Source organism: Anomalospiza imberbis, chromosome 16, assembly GCF_031753505.1.
Source record: "Anomalospiza imberbis isolate Cuckoo-Finch-1a 21T00152 chromosome 16, ASM3175350v1, whole genome shotgun sequence".
NCBI lineage: Eukaryota > Metazoa > Chordata > Aves > Passeriformes > Viduidae > Anomalospiza > Anomalospiza imberbis.
In genome coordinates, this window is record NC_089696.1 from 475,168 (window position 1) to 489,473 (window position 14,306).

A 14,306-nucleotide genomic window follows, 5' to 3' on the forward strand; every position below is an offset into this window, starting at 1 on the left:
GTTGGATACACTTTACTTGGGTGCGAGCATCTTTGATTTATTGAACACGTGCTACAACACTGTCTGAGCTTTTCCCTGTTAGCTTTATTATCTTTCTCAAGAGCCAGTATCAGTGGATCAGATGGTGGCCTGATCCCACAGTCCCTTTGCCACTCAGGGTGATTTCAAACACTGAAAAACATATCAGCGTAAGTCACCTCTTGCCACTTCTGTTCACGCCTAAGGAAAAGCATTAACTGTAATAGTCTCATAGTCTAGTGTACCATATGCTGGCCATTTCACTCCCCTATCAAGTCTATAAATTGGTCACCACTGCATAGAAAATTTAATAAGTTCCTTTTTAGTTTCACTACCACCATAGCCCATCAGCTCTTTGCTCTTTCCAGTGTGTTAAGATACACCCTAAAGGGCTTCCTCTGGGAATTTCTTTGCTCTCATTTGCCCCCATGTTTAGGATTTTCCTTTTCAAAATGCCTTTTAATCTTATCCCAGTTCTTAAGCTTCACCTGGTATTCTTCTGGTACAGAAATATGCTGGCCGCACTCAACTCTAAGAATTTCCACTGGTTTCTTCAAGGTACTGAAACCTTGTTTTCTAACAACTCAAATATTGTACTGCTATTAGGGACCTTTTGACCTGTTGCCAACAAAATTCATATAACTTTCTGTGTAGCCTCTTGTTCCTTTGTACGACAGAGAGCACAAATCCCATTCTTAGGTATTAGCCACCTATACCCTTTTCGGACCCACGAGTCCTGACAGACTGCACACTGAAACACAATCCACGGATTACAGCAGCAATCTTTCTTTGGGCAAGGGAATCCCTCTGAACCAGGCTCTCGGTTCCTGTGCCTCCTGGTCCTAGTCATATAGCTGTGCCAGCAAACAAAAGGGATAAAGCAACTTGTTAATTAATTTTCTTCTTTTCTCAAAAAAGGTTAGCAGTCCTCCTAAAACAGGGTTCAGAGCAGCAGCTGTTGAGGAAAAACTTATTATACAAAGGGAAAAAGGGAAAAAAAACAACTCTCTTTCATTAAATAAAAAACATACAATGTAGTTAAACACTCCAAGTTGCAGGTTATTAATCACCCATTAAATCAAAGAAACAGACAGGGGTTTTTTCATGACCCCAAACACATTCAACAAAAGTTTTAACATAATCTTGCTAAAAATCACACAAACTCCAGCCGGAGCACAACACAAATCCCTCTACAAAAAGGGGGGTAAGTTACCAACAGACACTCACTCGTCAAACTTGATTTTTTTCAGGGAGTTAGTTGAAAAATGTATCCCGAGGTTACACAGCCTGGACTCCCCTCTGGTTACCTGGGAAACAAATGACTCCTTCATCACCTGGACTATATCAGGAATAGTTTGGGCTTTTCACTTTGCTCTCTAAGTATAAAGTAAACAAATTTAAATCACAAAGCCTTTTTCACCCAACAACATATTAATAAAATTTCACAGTCAAAAATACATGCCGTCTAAGCTTACACACAGCTTAATTCCCCTCTAACACACAATCTAAGCACAATGTAAATACTTTAAATCAGTCCGCTCTCCCCAAAGTGTCAGTGTCCCTCTGCAAAGCAGGCAGAGATTTCACAAACCTTTTACAACTTTAAGCTCACAAAACTCTTAAAAAACACTTACAAAGGTTAAAACACACGCCAAATCACACAAATTATAATGCTCACAACACGAACTCTTACAAACCACAACAAATACAATACGCCAATAGTTTTCCACAACCCAAACACACAAAATCACAAACCCACCAAAAAAACACGGATCCGGTTACAATACACATACACACACAGTGCTCGGGGCCACAATCCAAATTGTCTGCGGCCCACAGCAGGACCCTTCACGTCCCAAAAATTCGGACTAGCCACCTAAATTATGGATTACTAAGGTGCACCTTTAAATTACAAGCTGAAACCAGAGTTACCCCTGCTCCAATCTAAATTCACAACACCACAGCTGCCGTCTCCACTACGAGACACAGACCACCAACTCCTGGTGCCGCCGTCTCCACTACAAGACGCAGACCACCAAATCCCTGGGTCCCCACTACAGGACACAGGTTACCAGACCACTGATATGAGATGTCTCTTGTGTCCTATTACCTGTTCATATAATAAGGTACCTTTGCCCAAATATAAACATACATTTTGTCCGTAGTTCCAACAGGTTCTGGTCTTTCCCCGGGTAGTCAGCACGATCACAGGATCCCCCTTCCCAGAAATTTCTGGGTGGGCGCCCAGAGGGGTCCCAGACCCCACTGGCCCCACGACCAGTGAGAGCAGCTGTCCTGCCGCGGTCGCCAGAATGATTTACTAAAGAAATATGGATATTGATCTAGCACCGATATCCACCTGTGACGGACAAAAACTCTCTAACAGTTTGAAGTTAGAAAGTGTATGTTTATTGCGACGTCAGGCAGCGTGTGGCATAGCTCCCAAATACACACTGCACCTTTCAAATGATTACAGAATCCTTTTATCCATGCAAGTATTGAATACCCAAAATACAAATACATATTCATAATTTTGGTACATCCCATTCCTTGCTTCGTATGCTAATCATTTCAAAAGCTATTAAGCATGCGTAGTTTGTTCCTTGAAATGGGTCGGTGGTCCCTTTCATGGGGAGGGGTCCCAAAATGAGGAAGGAAATGAAGTCTTCCCATTCTGACCTTTCTACCTTTTCAATGCAAATATGACAAATGAACCTTGGTAGAACTCCCATTCCCTGTCTTCAATTGGTTTCAGAACAGAGGAGGCCCACAACTGTCTTATGTTCCTAAAAGCTATTTGTCAGTTTCTATATTCTTCATTATAAACCCAGCTAACTGAACATTGTGTTGACAAGCAATCAATTATTAGTTAACTACTAACTCTTAACTTCATCGAGGCCTACTCATTCATTTTCATTAACTCTAGTAAGGCTTATCTCTAACTAAAATCTTAGCTCCTCTAAAATCTCTAAATCCCTTAAAGTTTATGTTTCACTAGGTGCTGCTATGCGTGAGAAAGAATTAAAATACCACTTTCAGATCAAAGTTGGCAAGCAAAATATTTGCTTATTCCACCCTTTTGGGGTTTTATTGCATCTAGCATAGGAGTTTATCTAGGATTCAAGTTGTTATTTGCTTAGCACTAATAGCAAAATAAAAACTGACTGTGCTATACACATGCAATTGTGTTATGGTTGCAAGGGCACTTTGCTGAAGAGCTTACCTTTCCAAGTAGGCAAAGTAAAGGCACAAGGGGTGAGAAATGGGTAGAAACACTGAGACTATGAAAGGAAAATCAGGATTCTTTTGCAATAACCATATGATCTCCAATTAACTATTGAGGGTTTTTTCCCTTAGACAGGTGGAACTTTGCTTGCTGAAAGAATAAGTATTTTTAGGTGTCTTGGTTTGAAAGAAATGGTGTCTGCCAAGGAAGGTGGGAATCTCCCTTGAAATAGAAAATGTGACTCCCTTCCCTCCAAATTATTATAACTCAGAAATTATGGGGCTTTTGGGAAAATCTATGATAAAAGGAATAACGGTTCTTTACTAGTAGATATATAGATATAGATATAGATATAGATATAGATATAGATGTATAACAAGGCAAACAAACATCAACAATGGCAGCAACAACAAGCAAACAAACAGAAACAACCGCAGCCTTGTCTCAGCTGCAGGCGCCTTCCCCTTTGGTGCAGTTCTGGTCACAACCAGCAGGGGCGTTGGTGGCTCCTGGCCTGGCAGGACAGGTGCGATGATTCCCCCGCGGCAGCAGGGGGCGCTGTGGCGCGAGGTCAGATGCTTCTCCACACGGTGATGGCAACTCAGGTGGCGGGGCAGAGACAAAAGGGGCTTTGTTTACAAACACAGGGGCAGCCAGTCCTGGTACCCTCCAGATGGAGAAATGGGCTGTAGCAGGAATCTTGGGGCACTGGCTGGAACAGCAGAGGTTTGTCACCCAGGGTGACAAAAAAAAATGTAGCAGAAAACTGCAGCCTTAGCAGGAGCTTCAAGAGTTGGGTGGCGGTGGCGAGTTGGGTAAGGGTGTAGCAAGAAAGCTCAAGGCAGCGGCAGAAAGCAGTGGGCTGGGCAGCAGCAGTTGGGCTTCTCCGTAGCAGCTGCCACACATACCCTGGAGACACACCCTCAGGGAAGAGTGAAAGGTTCGGGGTCCTGGGTTTTCCCTGGCGGCGTCCTAGTAGGTGGTGATGGTCCTTTCCAGTCAGATCAGGCATTACTAGGGTAACGTAAAGTTCAATGGCTGCTCTAAGGAGCAGAGGCTCACCCACAGTAAGTGTTATATGTAACGGGTATAATTAGTGCCATTTTTAGCATGATATATATATAATATTAAATATTTGTTAGAATGTACTTGTTTGTTTTAGAAGCCCCCCTCCCCACCCTCTCAGGCAAAACCAGGTGTGTGTTGAAACCTGATTTACAAGTAAAAGGATGTGGCTCACCAGGATGTAATAGGTAAGAGAAGCCTCTTTGTTCATCATTAAACAGGAACTCAAACAAAGGAGGGGGCTTTTGTGAATAGCAGGAAACCGCAGCATAGAAACTAGAGGGTATGCTGACTCCTTAAGTTGATTGTACAACCAGGGTCAGGAGGTGTGTAACCATCTATGGAAAGATCGTTACAGGGTCATAAACCCCCAGCGAGGAAGAGGAGGAGAGCCTTCATCCAGACGACCACCAGAGAGCAGAAGGCGACCCCCTAGCAACTGGAGGCGCACGGGCAGAGTACTCCCGGAAAAGCCACAAACGCGGAAGAAGGGGGAGAATAAAAGACCGTGGGAAAAGGGAAATAGTGTGAGCTGTTGGCGGAGCACTGACTCCCCGGCTGCACCCAGCGCTGTTTGCTTGTCATTGCTTACTGTAATCAATAAATTTTCTAATCAACCTCTAAAGGATCGGACAAATTATTTACCCTAACTTGTAACAATTTTGGTGCTGTGACTCGGATAAGGGCCATCTGCTGGAAACTCCTTACGGGGAGGTGCCCTCGCTGCTGCTTTAGCAATGAGCCCCGCATAGGAATTTTTCCTCCGAAACCCTTACCGACGAACCCAAATTCAATGGCAAGAAAAGAATAGCTGGCAACCCCTTAATCTTTGTGCACGAGGTTCCAGGCGAAGACACAGGATTGTGTAAGTATATCTCGGCAGTCCCTCGGGACTTCCGAGGCCCCTGCTTAAAAGAAGCAGGGGACCGCTCAGTCGGGGTTGGGATCCTGGAGTGTGACGAGTGAGACGTCTCTGTGAGACGAGGCAAGTGTGGACCTCATAATAGTGCGATTCCCACACCCGGAGATGGGCTGGGCCACACACTGGGGGAAGCGTTGAGGTGTGTGTGTGAGGACACTCCAGAAGATGGGACAGAGGAAAAGCAAGCCTCCTGGTCCCATGGGTGGGGGAACCCCTGTAAAGCTTCCCCAAATCCCTCCAGATAGCCCCTTAGGATTAATGATTAAACATTGGGATGCCTTCCCTTCTCGGAAAGGAAAAGATAAGGTAAAAATGATACATTACTGTATGGAAGTTTGGGGGGGGAAGCAAATAAGGGGAGATCACCTGTACTGGCCATTTTTTGGTTCGTTCGAAGACTGGATATGCCAGGCTTTAAATATTTATGTAAATTCTAAAGAACCCTTTAACCTAGAAGAGAGTGAATATGCCTCCCTTTGGATAGTCGGAGAGACCCGCACTAGACTATTCGCACTCAGTACTAGGAAGAAGAAAAGATCAAAAGAGGATCCAGACCTACCTGACTCCACTCCTTCACCCTACATACCGCCATCCCCTCCACTACCTCCCACACCTCCTTCTCCCCCTCACTCCCCTCTCCGAAACCTTTACTCACCCTTACCCACTCCTGAACCATCTGTCCTGATACCAGATGACTCGGAGGGAGAGGCTCAGAATATCGAGCTCAAAGAAGACAACCAGCGGATAACCAGAAGTCAGGCCAGAAAGAGGCAGGAGGAGATGGGATTATTCCCACTTCGGGAGGCAGGGATGGGCATGGTTCCTAATCCTAACACAGGCCAACCAGGACAACCTGCCCACATTCTAGGGGTCAGATATGTGTCTGTACCCTTAAACTCGGGATATGTAAGAGAATTCAAGAAGGAGATGGGACACCTTTTAGAGAACCCCCTTGGGGTTGCTGAGAGGCTGGATCAATTCTTAGGCCCCAATATTTATACATGGGATGAGATACAATCCATTTTAGGTATCTTATTTACTTCAGAAGAGAGGAGAATGATCAGGGAAGTGGGAATGAGAATATGGGATGATGAGCATCAACAAGGCCCCCTTGCTGACACCAAGTGGCCCATGCAACGTCCTGACAGGAATAATCAGGACCCTCAACATAGAGCTCACATGGCAGATTTACAAAACATCATCATACAGGGGATACGGAGAGCTGTCCCTTGAGGACAGAATATCCGAAAGGCTTTCCGTGAACAACAAAAAAAGGATGAGGACCCCACAGAGTGGTTGGAAAGACTGAGGAAGACCTTTCAGTTATACTCAGGAGAAGATCCCGACACTCCAGTGGGGGAGGCCCTACAAAAGACCCAGTTCATGGCAAACTCATGGGTAGACATTAGGAAAAAGCCAGAAAAGTTGGAGGACTGGCAAGGAAGAGGCCTGGACGAATTATTGCGAGAGGCACAAAAGCACAAAAGGTTTATGTAAGGAGAGAGGACGAGACCCATAAGAAACAAGTCAGGATGATGGTAGCTGCGGTCCGAGAAGGGCAGAAAACTGCCCCATTCCTGACCCAAAGGAGGGTGGCTACGCGAGGAGACAGACAAATCCCGAGATGGAATGAGAATATAGAAGGAAAGAAGGAAGGGAGGGGAGTAACTTGTTTTTACTCTGGGAGGAGAGGTCATATGAAATGGGAATGTCAGCAAAGGATAACTGATGAGAAGCAATTCCATGAGGACTAGGGGTGTCAGGGGCTCTATTTGCTGGGCACAAAGGAAAGAACGGAGCCCCTGGTAAAAATTAAGTTAGGTCCCCAGCAACAAGAATATGAGTTCCTTGTGGACTCAGGGGCAGAGAGATCAACTGTCCAAACCCTCCCCCGAGGGTGCAGAATATCATCTGACACGGTGCAGGTAGTTGGGGCTAAGGGAGAGCCCTTTGGAGTACCTGTAATAAAAGATGTTTTTCTTGAAACTCACTCTAAGGTAGGTATTGGCTCATTTCTATTGGTTCCAGAAGCAGATTACAACCTTTTGGGATGGGATTTAATGATAGAATTAGGAATTGGGGTAGACATAATAGAAAATAAACTGAGTGTCAAGTTGTGCCACTTAAGGGCTATTGATGAAGCAAAAATAAATCCTCAAGTTTGGTATACCCCTGACACAGTGGGAAGGTTGAATATTGAACCTTTTGAGGTAACCATTAGGAACCCCGAGATCCCCGTGAGGATCAAACAGTATCCCTTGTCTAACGAAGGGAGACGGGGATTACAGCCAGAGATAGATCGGCTTTTAAAGCAGGGGCTGCTCAAACCTTGTATGTCCCCCTTTAACACCCCCATTTTACCAGTAAAGAAACCCAATGGCAGTTACCAATTAGTGCATGATCTGACAGAAATAAATAAGAGAACTATCGAAAGATTCCCTGTGGTTGCTAACCCCTATACACTTTTAAGCCAACTGGGTCCTGAAAATCAGTGGTATAGTGTAATAGATCTGAAGGATGCCTTTTGGGCTTGCCCCCTCAAGGAAAATTGTAGAGATTATTTTGCCTTTGAATGGGAAGATCCGGACACCTACAGAAAACAACTGAGGTGGACCGTGCTCCCTCAAGGATTTACTGAGTCCCCTAATCTGTTTGGACAAGCCTTAGAACAAATCCTGAAGGATTATACACTGGGGGAAAGAACAACTCTAGTACAGCATGTAGATGATTTGCTAATTGCAGGGACAGAAGAAGAAGCAGTAAGACAGGAGACTATCAAGTTGCTAAATTTTCTTAGCTTGAAGGGGTTGAAAGTATCAAAATCTAAACTACAATTTGTAGAAGAAGAGGTAAAGTATTTAGGACACAGACTGACTAAAGGAACCAAGAAACTGGACCCCAAAAGAGTCCAGGGGATCCTTTCCCTTCAGCCTCCAAAAACCAAAAGACAAGTAAGACAATTATTGGGACTTCTAGGATAATGCAGGCAATGGATAGAAAATTTTAGTGGGAAAGTCAAATTCCTTTATGATAAGCTGACTAAAGATGGGTTGTTGAAATGGTCCCCAGAGGATATGAAGAGCGATTGAAAGCCCTCAAAACCGAATTAGCAAATGCCCCTGTCCTCAGCCTCCCAGACCTCAAAAGACCCATTTTCTTATTTGTTGATGTAGGCGAGGGTACGGCACACGGAGTCCTGGCCCAAGACTGGGCTGGAAGTAAAAAACCTGTATCTTACTTATCCAAACTTTTAGACCCAGTCAGTTGAGGATGGCCTACCTGTCTACAAGTAATAGTGGCAGCAGCTCTCTTAGTAGAGGAAACAGCTAAAATCACCTTTGGGGGAGAACTGAGAGTCATATCCCCCCTTAATATAAGAGGGGTGTTACAACAGAAAGCAGAAAAATGGATTACGGATGCTAGACTCCTAAAGTATGAGGGTATCTTGATATCATCTCCTAAGTTAAAAATAGAGACAACTAACTTACAGAATCATGCTCAGTTTCTATATGGGGAACCTGCCCCTGAACTTGTTCATGATTGCATTCAACAAATAGAAGAACAGACTAAGATTCGATTAGATCTAGAAGAAGAAGAATTGGAGCTCGGAGATCGGTTATTTGTGGACAGATCATCTCAAGTTGTAGAAGGGAAAAGAAAATCTGGATATGCCATAGTAAACGGGAAAACCTTGGAAGTGGTAGAATCAGGTCCCTTGAGTCCCAGTTGGTCTGCCCAGGCATGAGAGCTGTATGCAGTACTCAGAGCATTAAACTTACTAAAAGGGAAAGAAGGAACTATTTATACAGACTCTAAGTATGCCTATGGAATAGTGCATACCTTTGGGAAAATTTGGGAAGAAAGGGGGTTAATGAATTCACAAGGGAAAGGGTTGATTCACGTGGAGCTAATAAAAGAGACCCTGCAGGCCCTGCGGTATCCAAAGAGAATAGCAGTGGTGCATGTACAAGGACATCAGACAGGGATGGGAACTACAATAAGGGGAAACAACTTAGCAGACCAAGAAGCAAAAAGGGCAGCACTGTTGACACTAACATACAAACCAGTACATATGAAAAGGGAAGACTGCCGCACCTGCGGGCAAGACCTAGAAACAGCACCTTGTTGGGCATGCTGGAAAATGTGTGGAGTAGACTCCATACGATGTGCTTGTGAAAATCTTAAGAAAAAGCATTGCTGGTTTCATGGTGCAAAATATATTTTAACATTTACCACACAAGAAAAAGAAAGGTTAGACCAAATGGGGGTGCAGGAAAAAGAGGAAGGTAAATGGATACTACCAGTTGGCCAAGAAGTGCTTCCAAAGGCAGCAGCTTTAAGAATATTGCAAGCAATACATAATAAAACCCATTGGGGAACTCAGGCACTAATTGATCAGCTTGCCATCAAGTACATGTGCATTGGGGTATATAATTTGGCTAAACAAGTGACACAGCAATGTTTAACCTGCCAGAGGGTGAATGAACAACAGCACAGGGAGAGAGTAATGGGAGGGAGAGAATTAGCTCGAAGACCCTTTTCACATGTACAAGTGGACTTTACCGAATTACCGAAGGTAGGAAGGTATAAACACCTATTAGCAATGGTAGACCACTTGACCCATTACGTAGAAGCGTTTCCCACAGCCAGAGCGACCACCCAGGCAGTAGTGAAACCATTGTTAGAAGAAGTGATTCCTAGGTACGGATTAAGAAAAGTAATAGACTCAGACCATGGTCCCCACTTTGCCTCTACGGTGGCAAAGGAAGTCTTTGCTGCCTTAGGTACTCAATGGAAATACCACGCTCCCTGACACCCACAGAGTTCGGGAAGAGTAGAGCGAATGAATGGAGAAATTAAGAAACAATTAACTAAGCTAATGATAGAAACTAAGATATCATGGGTGAAATGTTTACCCCTACCTCTATTAAATATCCGCACTCAACCTCAGACGGATGTAGGAATTTCTCCCTTTGAAATGTTATATGGCATGCCGTATGATCTGGAAGCCCCTGTGGATCATCCCTGTATAGAAAATTCACAAATTAATAATTACCTTACACAAATTATGAACAGAAGAAAATAATTAAGAGAAAAGGGACTCCTGGTCCAACGACCACCATTAGACTTGGCAATACATAAAATTAAGCCAGGAGACAAGGTATTTATAAGATCATGGAAAGAGAACTCCTTGACACCCCGTTGGGAAGGTCCGTTTTGCTTACCAGAGAGACTGCAATACGAACTGCGGAGAAAGGGTGGACCCATGCAAGTCGAGTGAAAGAACCAGTTGCTCCAGATGATAATTGGAGGATAACCAGCCAGCCAGGGGACACCAAGGTGACTCTGAGGAAAGACTGATGGACTCAATACCAGTAATACAGATTAACCACACAGGAAATCATACAGGATACACTTATCGTCTCATTAAAGATTATATAGTTATTTGTGAGAAACCAGGTTGTAAATGTTATCCTTTTGTATGCTTCATCTGTAAAGTTTGCCCAGAATGGTGGTGGGTCCACTGCCAGAAGGAAAGACCCCTACTGGAGTCTGTAAAGCGTGCTATCAGGCAGAGAGGAAACTGACAGAGGTGACGCTTCAGCTAGGGGAATTGGCCGGGGAGTGGACACGATTTGAAACCGAGACGTGGTGGGAAATATACCCAAAAGGGGTGCATCCAGAAAATTTTGCTTTCACCCCAACGAGCCCGCTCCCTTTGTTGCCCAAATCATAAAAAATGTGCTGTCGGATAGAAGTGAAAAGGATTCCGTGCAATCCAATCCAAGTGAGAGATAAAAATTGGGAACAGTATAAAGTCAGGCTGGAGCAAGAGGCTGGGTGTACTGGAGAGTACCGTTGCTGCCGAGAAGATGGTCAATCCCGCGGCTCGAAGCACCCGAGTCGGCAGGCAAGGCAGAAAGGAAAGAACCAGGCCCCCTCTGAATGGAATAATGCTAAAATGCTCTAATTAATGCCAGCCGAATACTGATCCCTCTTCACAAAGGAGCTTAACCGATACTAAGGCACCCAGAGGGCAACAACCCCGAAAGGGAAGGATAGGACATTACCGATTCGATCCAATATGGCCAGGACTCCACCCTCATTGGCAAATTATGGGAATAATCATGCTCTGTATTTTGAAACCAGGGGAGGGCTCCCAAACCTCACACCAACCTTTTAGATGGACACTGACTCAAATAGATGGTGCAGAAATTCAAGAGAGAATAACCTCCGGACCCCCTAGCTTCAACCCAAGACTATGTGAACTAGCCCCCATAGAACCCTGTTTAGACAAGAAGGGATTTTACATGTGTCCAGCTTCAAACCCCGGCAGGGGATACTGTAATTACCCTGGAGAATTTTTCTGTGGATACTGGGGTTGCGAAACAATAGCCCTAGATTGGCGTGTACCCAAAGAGGATAAATTCCTTAGAGTATCCTGGGGACCCTACGCCTGCAAACCCCCTAGGGGAGAGACAAGCAGAGGAATAGTTGAACCAGGGAACTGTCAATATATATATCTAAACATAACCGACCCATCAGATTCTGGATGGATCATGGGCCGAACATGGGGAATTAGGTATTGGGAACCTGGTAAAGATAGAGGCAACATGTTTGTAGTAAAGAAAGGGGTGTTACCCCAGGATCCACAATCTGTAGGCCTGAACCCCGTGGTAGCTGAGGAGGGAAGAGGAATCTACACCGAAGAAAATAGAAATCTGACTGATTTAGAGGATGGGGAAGATAATCACACCATGAGTAACCCAACACGGGTGTCACCAACGGGAAACCCTCAAATGAGCACCCTCTGGAAGTTGATAGAGGGAGCCTATCAAGTTCTTAACAAATCAAACCCCTCCCTTACGGAACACTGTTGGCTCTGTTTTGATGTCCAACCCCCATATTATGAAGCTATAGGAATATCCGAAAAAGCTAGGTGAATGAATGGTAGCAATCCCCCACAATGTAATTGGAAGGAAAGCCAGACACAAGGAATAACTCTCTCTCTAGTCACAGGGAAGGGACGATGTATAGGGAGAGTTCCTACAAACATGCAATATCTCTGTGCCACAATTACTAAAGCTAAACGGGAAGATGCTCCAGCTAAATGGTTAATTCCAGCATAAAACACGAAATGGATATGTTCAAAAGGAGGGCTAACCCCGTGCATTTCCTTAGAAATATTTAATGAGACCTCGGACTACTGTATTCAGGTGGCAATTATTCCCAGAATCATATACCGTTCTAATGACGATGTATATGATGACCAAACCACCTCAGTGCACCGCCTACAAGAACAGGAACCACTAACAGCATTTACAGTAGCCACACTAATGCTTATGGGAGGTACTGGTATAGGCTCCGGGGTAGCTTCACTGGTAAAGCAGACCAAGGAATTCAATTACTTAAGAATTGCTGTAGATTAAGACCTCGCTAAAACTGAACAGTCAATTTCGGCATTAGAAAAATCTGTAAGGTCCTTATCTGAAGTTGTTCTACAAAACAGACGGGGGTTGGATTTATTATTTTTGCAACAAGGAGGCCTATGTGCTGCCCTCAGAGAGGAATGTTGTATTTATGCTGACCATACGGGAGTAGTCAGAGATACAATGGCAAAACCAAGAGAAGGACTGGAGAAACGAAAAAGGGAAAGGGGAGCCCAACAAAGCTGGTATGAAACTTGGTTTAACAGTTCTTCGTGGCTGACTACTCTATTATCCACCATTGCAGGCCCCCTGATTGTATTAATATTAGGAATCACCTACGGCCCCTGTATCTTTAATAAAATCCTTAATATAGTAAAAGTAAGATTAGAAGCTGCACACCTCATGCTGATTAGAGCTAAATATGAACTCATACCTGAGGATCTTGAGGCTAATGAAACTTTAGTCCTCAGCCTACAGGTATTAAAAAGATTTGATGAACAAAATAAAGAAAAAGAAAAGGGGGGACTGTAATAGGTAAGAGAAGCCTCTTTGTTCATCATTAAACAGGAACTCAAACAAAGGAGGGGGCTTTTGTGAATAGCAGGAAACCGCAGCATAGAAACTAGAGGGTATGCTGACTCCTTAAGTTGATTGTACAACCAGGGTCAGGAGGTGTGTAACCATCTATGGAAAGATCGTTACAGGGTCATAAACCCCCAGCGAGGAAGAGGAGGAGAGCCTTCATCCAGACAACTTTGGCGGAGCACTGACTCCCCGGCTGCACCCAGCGCTGTTTGCTTGTCATTGCTTACTGTAATCAATAAATTTTCTAATCAACCTCTAAAGGATCGGACAAATTATTTACCCTAACTTATAACAGTAGGGGTCCCGAACGGAGCTCACCCCTGTTGTTGTAGTTCTCCCCGGTGGCCGAAAGGAAGGAGGCGTGCAGGGTCTGGCACTGAAGTCCAGAGCAGCAGCTGTCCCTTCTTCTTCCCTGTGGCACAACCAGTGGCCCAAGGGCGAGGAGTGCAGAGTCTGTTGCTGAAGTCCAGAACAACAGCTGTCCCCACTCCTTCCCTGGTGGCAGCCCCAGGGCAGGCTCTCTCTCTCCTGTGTCCACTTGCCCCAGCCCACCCTAGTTTAGTCGCTTTAGGTGGTGGTGACAGACAAAAGTCCATCAAGTGTTGTGTTTCCCTCTTCCTCGGCTAGGGCATTTGTCTAGCCCCCTCTCCTGTGTTTAGTTCTTTATTTAGGGGTGTCTTCATCCCCCCAAAAAATACTCCCATGATCCCAGGGGGTTTTCTTATTTACATTTTAGTCCCAGAATCTCGGTGTGGTGGGGGGAAGGCAGGTTACCTTTGGGTAGTTTAGAGAAAGCAAACAGAGCAATTAACTAATTAACATTTCAATATCGGTAGCCAGCAGTCATTCCAGTGTTGCCATGAGAACTAGGAAGGCCCTGCCCGCCTCTCTGGGGAACACCTGGAAACTTTGTTCATTACAGTATTCATTTTAATATTTGTAAAGAGCCAATCATATAATATGCATTTTTCACAACAAACACCACAGATTTATGTCCAAAAAGGAGACAGAGGAGGCCTATAACTTTATTCAAATAAAGGGAGAGGTCATGGGACATTTC